This window comes from Bactrocera neohumeralis, chromosome 5, assembly GCF_024586455.1.
Source record: "Bactrocera neohumeralis isolate Rockhampton chromosome 5, APGP_CSIRO_Bneo_wtdbg2-racon-allhic-juicebox.fasta_v2, whole genome shotgun sequence".
NCBI lineage: Eukaryota > Metazoa > Arthropoda > Insecta > Diptera > Tephritidae > Bactrocera > Bactrocera neohumeralis.
The window spans coordinates 70,374,620-70,384,447 of NC_065922.1; the positions used below are offsets into that span (position 1 = coordinate 70,374,620).

Sequence of the window (9,828 nt, forward strand, 5' to 3'; positions counted from 1 at the left end):
TTAGTCAATTATATTTACAGAGTGTACATGTGTAGAGAAAAAAGTTCGTGGAAGAAATAGATTTACGAAAGATTGGTCGGGTATTTTTCTTTACAATAACTGGAAAGCAGGCGGAAATATAGTTTACACTTATGCTGGGAATGTTATAGACAACGTCTGTGGAGAACTACCGGTTATTAATCGCGTATGTTTTGAATAATTTGTGAGCGAACATTATTTTTATACTCAGCAAGTCGCAACTACCGAAAACTCAATACGGAGTACGAATTTTTATTGGAACTAAAACATACACAGATTGTAAAAGGTTAAACCCTATAAGTAAGAAATGAATGAACGGTCACACGGAATTTTTAGAGAGAGAGAGATCAGTAATCTTTCTGGTATATTGACTATTTTTAAGCTCGAAGATGTATTAAAATGTGTACCTGCATATATTTTTGGGACTTTTTAATAACAAAATATGTAGCAACCCTAATACTTTTAATTTAAATAAGGATGGTAGCAATGTTTGGGGCGAATATTTTCTCCATTCGTTCTAAACGATACTCGGGGTCGTTAAGTACGTGCAGAACGAAGTAAAATCGCGGATTGTGGGTAACCAGAGCTTTACTTCGAGTAAAATTTATTTTGGTATAAGCGATGTGGGAATATTCGAAGTTTACTGTTTCTTCAAAATTTGTTTTTTGCTATTAGTAATGCGCTCCATCAACACCGGCATTGTCAGACGTTTCTCTTTGTACCGAAAAATATATAGTGCTTGCAATATTTTTGCTTCTAACATACATACATACATACTCGTATGTATATAAATTCATCCTCTTTGCTTGCCACTTGTTCGCAAAAATTTCACAAGACCTGTGGATGTACCTTTTCTTCCACTATCAACGTTTTTCGCAGAAATATACGCCAAGCTTCATTTGGCTAAGTGGTAAATAACTCGCGAGCGTTCCTTTTTTCCAATTCGCCTCTGCTTTGCTTTTTACGATTTTTTATGCATCAAAATGTTCGCTATTTATTAAAAACTTCGTGAATATACATAGTTATGTTTATTTTTCGCAGTGTGTTTATTAAGTTAAAACATCGATTGCTTGCAGCGTTACTTTCACCTGCACCTACACACTTCGTTCTTTGTGTAGATATCTATGACGCGTATATTTATTCGCAATTACACTTTACTGTTGATGCAATTTTTATGCAGGTACATACTGAAATTCGTGCAGTTTATTAGCTTTACTTAAATTCAGCATATTTCTGTATATTCTACATACACATACTTATACAAACATATGTATGTATGCCTTGGTGTGATTTTATTTCCTTCTCCAATGCAATTTGTTCCAGGCGACCGTTTTGCTTTTACGAATATTCATGCACATACATTGCAGTTTGTTTTTGTTGTGTCTTTTTTTAATTGTTTTTTTGCCATTTATTCCAGTGAATTTTATTTTGCATTTTCTTCCACAAGTATATGTAATTCAAACTAATAGTTTCGTGTACATATGTTTGTGTTTGTATTGCCTTCCAATAAAAATTGGCTTATGTAATGCCGTAAGTAAATCCTTAACTTCCGCTCCATGCAATCACACCGGCTTTCCATTTACTTTAGTACCTGAATCCTAACTTCTCAGGTCGCAGGGGAAATTTCAATTGAATAAGCTGAACCTAACTCTTGAAGAATACAATATTTTTCGCATTTACCAAATTGCAATTTTAAGAACATATACAAAATTTTAAATGTACATACATACAATGTATGTATGTGTGTAGTGTACATATGTATGTTTATCAACTACTTTTCAACGCTGAAAATTCAACACTTCTTGTCTACCCAACTATTATTGGTCTTGCCTTTTGATGGCAACCGCTTCGATCATCACACACACAAATGCACACAATCTGCACTTAAACAAGTTTTGACACAAAACAAGGAAACTTTAAAGATCGATCTCTCACTTTGAGAACACACACTGCAATGTACGCGAAAAAATTGCGCCCATAACCAGTCTTTCAACCCTTTACAAATCGTACATGCAAGGCATACCCAAAGCAAAATGTTCGTACCTACTGCAAAGTAAACACCTATGCATGATGTTATGTTTGTATTTAACATACTGTTGATGACAACGGAACATAAATGAAATTCGACGCTCTAACAGCGTTCGTGCCACTAGCCGCATATTCGGCTTTGCAGTCGTGCAATAACGAGCAATACACGAAAGAAACCCGATTGCTGTTCTCGAGCGCACACACAGATACATATGTATATACGTAAATATATATATATATGTTTGTTTGTATGCATGTAGCTGCATTTGTATTTGTTCGTGTATATGTGTGTAGGCCTATGTATGGTATACATACATACTTATATTATATGTATGCATGTATAGCTTAATACAACTGTTACGTAACGTGAAATCTGCCCTTAAATCTACTCAATCTTTCGTTAACGACATAATACTTATATTATGCACCTATTTAATAAAAATTATTATGAACCTCCCGTTATGTAGCCTTCAGTTAACGTAAAATACATAAGCGCTTTGTTGCTACAACTCTACATCTTCACGCAACGCAAAATAATATGTAGCCATGTACTACAATTTAGCTTTCAGCGCTGAGTTTTTGTGATATTACACACAATTGACTATGGTTTGCTTAAATTAGGCACTTTCACAGCATAAATTTACAAAATTTAATATGTTCTTATACTAAAATTGATGAGTACAAATTAGTACATTTTTATGTGTTCAGATTATCGACTTGCAAAAACTCAACTGGAAATCTAATAATGTAATAAGAAACTGTTCGCTGCACTGACATGTACCTTCCTGACACGCGAACGCTGCTAAATCGAACCGTACGAACATCAAAATGAAGAAATAATAAAAACGAAGGCAAAAGTAGTAAAGACTGAATTTGTGGAACGAAGCACATTTGCAATATATGTACATATGTATTTATTCTACATACAACAATATATACACATATAGAAGAAGCACGAAGTACTAAATAGCGTTTGCTCACTGTACGTGCCAGTCAGTTGTTAGTTGGCAGCTGTGGAATATAGACGTCGGATGGCAGGCGTGATATTTTTTTCACCAAAATATATAGTATATACATATGTACATATAATATATATACAATGATATCCACACACAGTTATTTACTGTTTGCATGGCTACTGCCAACGAAACGGCGACTCAAAAAACAAACAGGAAGAGGTCACAGCAAATGTTTAGATCTGGAGACAAAGATATGAGCATCCAAAATTCATTTTTATACTAGCAGAAACAAAGGAAATGAAAATATCAAGCACATCGCATGCTTACGTAAGCAATTAGTGGCGCTTTTGTTGTGGTATTCGGTTGGCAAAGCGCACTTATTATACGCCCTATCTGCTGGATAGACAATTTGTGTGTTTACTGAACGGCGCTTGCAACAACAAAGTTGTGCTTAAGATTATTTTTATCTCGACGTTTTCTTGACGCATGAAAAGTAGGCGCAATAATGGGACTATGCATAGGTAGATGATTATCGAGACAAACCTACGTACTACGTATGCAGTTGGACTTGCAAACTATTTGCAAATTATGTACCTATAAAACCAATTATTCACACCAAGCGTACACCTACATACAAATATATTATTGCTGTACAAGAGAATTACTTTAGAACAAAGTAAACAGAGTCGTATTTGTCGTGTTTTACTACTGATAAGCTAATTGGTGGATGGTACTATGCCCAGGTACATATTTCCGCAATAGTTAAAATTTGTTGAAAATGTTTACAAAACTACGTTCCGAGAATGTAGGAATTAAGTCAGATTAAAATATAAACATTCACTGCACAATACATCAGACGAATGTTGTTGCCAGATCAGACAATATATTTTTTGGCAGTTATATTGACATTTGATCGCTTAATATATTGTGTAACAATTGTTATCATTTTCACTTGTGAATTTATACCACGAAGCTTCAGATCACAAAATGTTTCATGAAATACACTTAAATTCAGGGTTTCCTATTTTATTATTGTTTTCGATTTTTTATTAATGATCTTATATGGCGCTTACAAATCTCTTCATTTAGAAATTACTGCCGTTGGAAACTTTATTATTTTCGATTTTATTCGGACTAGATTTTAACCACGTCATTCTACAATGAGAACTGATTTTTCTTAGCAGGGATTAGTATTGCGTATGGCTACTGGTCCCAATATAATTGAGGTAATTTGATGGTAAAATTTACCGCTTATTTGAAAATTACGTGCAAATTTTTTTACACTTGGTCTCGAATTCGAATAATTTGATTTTCACATACCGCAACGATGGGGAGTTTTAGTACGTTTTTTTCAACTATGTTTTGAACTTATTCACTAGCTTTCAGCTTGTTGTAAAAGTATGTATTTTTGAACGTCTACTTTGACCGAATTATCAGAATTTATGGAAATATTTTTTTTTCATCAAGTATTGACTACTTTCTTTCACTCAATCCACTACCAATTTATTATTAATATATTGACATCTTGATTGATGCTTCTCCAAAATTCTTTCGAAAATGCCTTGATCTTCATCATTTTTAAATTTTTAACGAACACGGTAGTTAATAGTAGCTAGTAAATTCCTTCACTAGACGTTTAAAAGATGACGTATTCTTCTATATTGCATATGTATGTATATGCTTTTTTTATATATCTATGTATTTTTTTGTACCAATCTGCAGTTTTATTATGCTGAACAAAGGTTTGATTCGACAATATTTTATATTAAATTCGATGTTTAAATAATATTGTGCGAACCGAAAAGTTGGCAACCCTTTTCATAAAGGCATTTGTCAATTTCACACACCAGCAATGATATGCAACATTCTAAAGACGCGATATAATGTATTTAACTTAGCAGCTTTTTTAACACTTACATAAACATGTTCACTATATTAAAAAATGGAAAATCTATAAATAACATTACTAAATTTATGAACACTCACTTGCGCTCTAGCTGAATACTTAATACACGACGGAAAACACACTACACTTCACAACGGCAGAATATAAAATGAAAGGCACAAAAACAAAATCGATAGATATGCAATGGAACGTAAGTGGATGGTGTTTCTTTAAAATGGGCGGCTGTGCCGTTTATGTACATAAACGAAGATACAAATACGAATAAAAAAGAAATTAAGCAAAAACATATGTAAGGGAGAAATAAAAATATCGGTTTTGCGCATATGCGTGACATTTTTCAGAAGAGTTTGTGGATTTCATTGTTAAATCGATGAAAATATAAACTAATTTTGTTCAGAGGTTTTTTAAGTGGAAAATTGTAACATTTAATAACAGGGGTGACTAAAAGGGATAAGTTCGGGTGTAAGCTCATATTTTATGAAAATTGCGACCGTAAAAAATCAAGGATCAAAACATTGCAAAACTCTTTTAAAAGCTATTGATTGCGTAATACATTCAGTATTCAACGAAATCGCAAATGGATTACAATCAAATTTGGTATCGTAATAACTTATAGAGGTTGATGCATTTCGAAGTTTCTTACTTTTTCAAAGAAAAAACACAGACACTTCAAATTTAATGGGGCATTTTTATTATCATTTGAAAGAACATTATTTGGCATTTACGTTTTGAAAATCATCTCTTTCAAATGTTGGCTGCGGCTATCTGAAACATAGGTCCATCCCATTTTCGATGACTCCTCCAAGGCCTGAATCAAAGTGGGATTGTCCGCGTAGAACTTAAACTTCATACATATATCCTCACAGGAAGTCGTAAGTCTTTCCATCATGAAATGCCAAACAATACTGAACAAAAATAACATGACAGCTTGACACGAACACCCTTCCAATCCCAACAAAGACTAAGCATTACTTTGGCGTCAAGGATAATTGCCTTTGTTCTGGACTGATCGTGGATCACGAAATAAGGTCGAAGGCGCTGATAACGTTACCCCTGCATGCGAATCAGCATGCTTACAGAGCAGGCAGATCGACCAACTGTGCCAACTCTGTACTAGCTAATCTTCGAGATATAGAGTTCGCTGGAAACTGGGGAGGCAATGTTATGCGCCTTCCTAGACATCGAAGGTGCCTTTGACAACACGTCTCACAAGAGCGTGGCAATGGCACTGGAGAAAAGGAATGTGGTGGGACCGGTGACCAGTTTAAAAGAGGCTGCGCACCAGAATAGCTGAGACCACAGTAGGAGATACCAGTATTCCTCTCGGCACTACAGGGGGCTGCAAACAGGGAGGAGTGCTATCCCCCCTGCTGTGGAGCCTCATCGTTGACGAACTACTTGTGTTGCTAACTAGCAATGGAATCCGATGTCAAGGATATGCGGACGACATTTTTATTATAGCCAGAGGAAAATTTAAGGATACTCTCTGCGATATCGTAGAAAACAGACTAGGCCTGGCCAAGGGTTGGTGCAGAAGTGTTGGACTAAACATCAATCCCTTGAAGTCGACCATCGTCCGTTTACGAGTCGCAGGAAGATCCTAACACTCGGGGACAGAGAGATAGAAATGACTAATACAAGTATGGTCAAATACCTGGGTCTCACGCTGCATTCGACGTTGCGGTGGAAGCAGCATGTTGACCTGACCATGGTCAAAGCCACGAAAGCGCTGATGGTGTGCAAACGGCATGCTGGTAAAACCTGGGTGTAAACCGAGGATCATCAGATGGTTGTGCACCATGATAGTGCGACCAATTATAACTTATGGAGCGGTGGCTTGGGCTCCGAAAATATCGCAGACGTCGGTAGGACTTAAACTATCGAAGCTGCAAGGACTCGCCTGCGTCTGCATGTCGGTCGCCATGCGCACATGTCCGACGATATCTTAAAATTTGAAATCTTGCTGGAATTACCCCGCTACACCTAGTAATTGGTCTGCATTACAGCAGAAGAGTTTGGCAAAGGTAAGGTAACCTCTTCCCAACGTATGAATGAGCTAAGTGGAATCATACCAATGACTCTTCCTCCTAGGGATAGCATTACAAAAAAGGTAAACTTCAAAGGAAGTTTAAGATTACCCTCAGCAGTAGGGTCGAATGGAGCGACTCCGCTCTCAAGCTACTGCTTAGGGACAGTACAATCAAGTGGTACACCGACGGCTCGAAAACCTCGAATAGAATTGACGCAGGGGTCGCAAGACCACGCGTCAAACTCTGCATACCAATGGGTAGGTTTCCGAGCATATTCCAAGCAGACGTATTCACTATAAGTCGGTGTGTAGAGTTAAACCTCTAACGCAACTACTAGATGAAATCGCTATTGGTGCAGGAGTGTATAGAACGACTGAATAGTCTATCAGAAGGTAACCAAGTGCACCTTATTTGGGTGCCAGGGCACAAAGCTATAGCCCGGAATGAACTGGCTGATGAGCTTGCCCGCTCGGCAGCATCCACCAACATGGTAGGACCGGAACCTTTCATTGCGGTTGGTCCCCACACCATAAAGGTGCTGCTCCGTAATGATGAAGCAATGAGTAGGGAGAGGCATTGGCAATGGGTGGTTACAACCTCAAAAGGTTTAAATATGTAATTAATCTCCCAGGGGAAAAACTCAGGCTACTTGCCGCCTTCTTCACTGCGACTTGCGAGTCTGAAATCTGGCACATTCGCTCAGCTAGAGCCTACCATAAATTTCCACAGAAAAACGAGGCTCCCCAAAAAAAGAAGAAATGATTCAGTATACCGAAAATTTTGCAGTTTTCTATCGCATGTTCGAGATATTCAAACAATGGGATAATATCCAGTTACACTGTCTCTTACAAAACCACGCAAATATAGATATAGACCTAATAGATTAGTGAAAATCATTGTACATAATTTAACAAATCTCAATCGGAAATTCGGATCTCGTTATTTTGAGGGAAGTAAAAAAAAACAAGCATATTTTCCATGTCAGAAATATAATGAAGATTGTGATTTGAGATCACGTACTGAAACACGACTGTTCCGTCACTACCTAGTTCACGTTTCTATAAAATCACCCAATCACAATCACAATCTCATCCCTTTCTACAAAAATTTCTATTATTTCATGCATGTTTCGATATCACATACAAAAAATAGATAAAGCTCAAATTGCCAAACATATTGTAAATATTCACTTGAAACCGAAAGAAATTGAGATCATGGAACGAATTTCAAAATGGAAAGGAATGCCGAATTGCGTAGCAGCGATCTGTTACGAATAAGAACACAAAGAGCTCAGACGACACGATCTAGCCTACAAAACATAGTTTGGACGGCAAACGTTTTAAGTGTTTGAACTCAGTCTAAGTCTAACTGTGCTGAATAACGTCAAAAAATGTTCCGTGGTAGGCATTAATGTAAATGTTCGTAACTTCTCGTAAAATTTAATGAACATAAGAAGTCGACTCAAAACTTTCAAATTCTGGCATTTGTCGGACAAATATAAGACGCACAAGATTTATTGAAGGAAGGACCAAGAGAGATTTGAACTACTGTGATATCTATTCATATATAATCTTCATTTTAGATTTCTGTCATTTTGAAACATAAGTGTCTTAAATGATTTTTAAAAGTAAACTTTCATAAAGAGTTAAAAACTTATGATTTAACAAATCCTAATACATTATGCAACATGAATATGTAATAATTCTTAATTAATACCATTAAAAATATTTTATAAACTCATAAATAACTTTTTGATATTTTCTAAACACTTAAAAGAAATTAATTCAGTAGTTGGGGCAACACTCTTCCAAAATCGTTTTGCAACACCCACACTACGCGTACTTACATTTCACAAAATGGCAGCCGGAGCCTAACAAATGTAAAACTACGCACTACACACATATTAAAGGGTTTCACTCGAAATATATTATACTTATATCAAATGTACACACAAGTATTCGTAATTAGTGCACAAATTACTTTCGATTATTATGATTATTAACTTTCGCGTACCGAAAAACAAACTAAACGAAGAAAACAACCGCACTACACGAAGGCAAAACAGAAAATGAAAGAAATCGCGTAAGAGCAAATGCGCATGGAACATACATATGTGGATTCTGTTAATGCACATACATGTATACATATGCATGGCTTGCATGCGAGAGGTAGCAAAAAGGAGAATGAGAATGGTTGGTAAAATGTAAATGGATAAATAAAGAGGTATATAGGCGATATTTTTACAAAAATTGAAGCAAATATACATACATACATAAAAATGTTTAAAAGTAATATGACGATAAGCTGCTTGCATTAATTCATTGTGCTCTTCCCTTTTCACCAGTTTTATTTAGAGGAGAGGATAACATTACTGTTTTATATTTTGATTAAAAAAATATTTTTGTCAATGTTTTTAAACAAGAGAGAATGGTGTCTATATTAGGAAGCGCTGCATTGAAATTCTTTAGAAAAAAGCCTTCGAAAATTTTCACTATCAGTTTGTCAAGGATTGAAAACTTCAATTTTTATTCAAAGGTTGCGTACTTGGCTATCCTGTCGACACAGGGGTCTACAAATGCCAGTAAATCTTAGTAAATAATATGTTTATGTGTAATGATGGCTGAAAAATCGCAATTCAATATAGTTGAACATGATCGGTAATATTATGCATACATAATTATTATTAATCTGAATATATGTAGTTAGCACTACTTAAATCCATTCATATTTGATTAAATTTCGTTTTAGTATTTAATTTTCAAAACCTTTGAAGCACCCTACGTGGTAAGAGGTGTGCAATTTTTCAGCGCCATCTAGTAGCTGTGCTTCCGAATGTCTAACTGAGATTTAAATAAGGTAAAGTTTATTAAAAAATAGCTATAATTAA

General features: G+C 35.6%; 1 protein-coding gene across 4 annotated transcripts in view; it reads right to left on the reverse strand.

The window, feature by feature from the left end:
* The window catches only part of LOC126759587 (uncharacterized), a 31,821-nt gene extending 22,427 nt beyond the window's left edge, over nt 1–9,394 (reverse strand). For 2 of the 4 annotated variants that reach the window (XM_050474461.1, XM_050474458.1), the window contains exon 1: nt 8,788–9,394. The gene's annotated coding sequence lies outside the window, so the exon portion shown is untranslated. Of the gene's footprint in view, nt 1–2,738; nt 2,815–4,991; nt 5,033–8,787 lie in introns of those variants that run through there. The other 2 variants (XM_050474460.1, XM_050474459.1) reach the window with 2 other exon arrangements.
* Nucleotides 9,395–9,828: the final 434 nt, after the last annotated feature.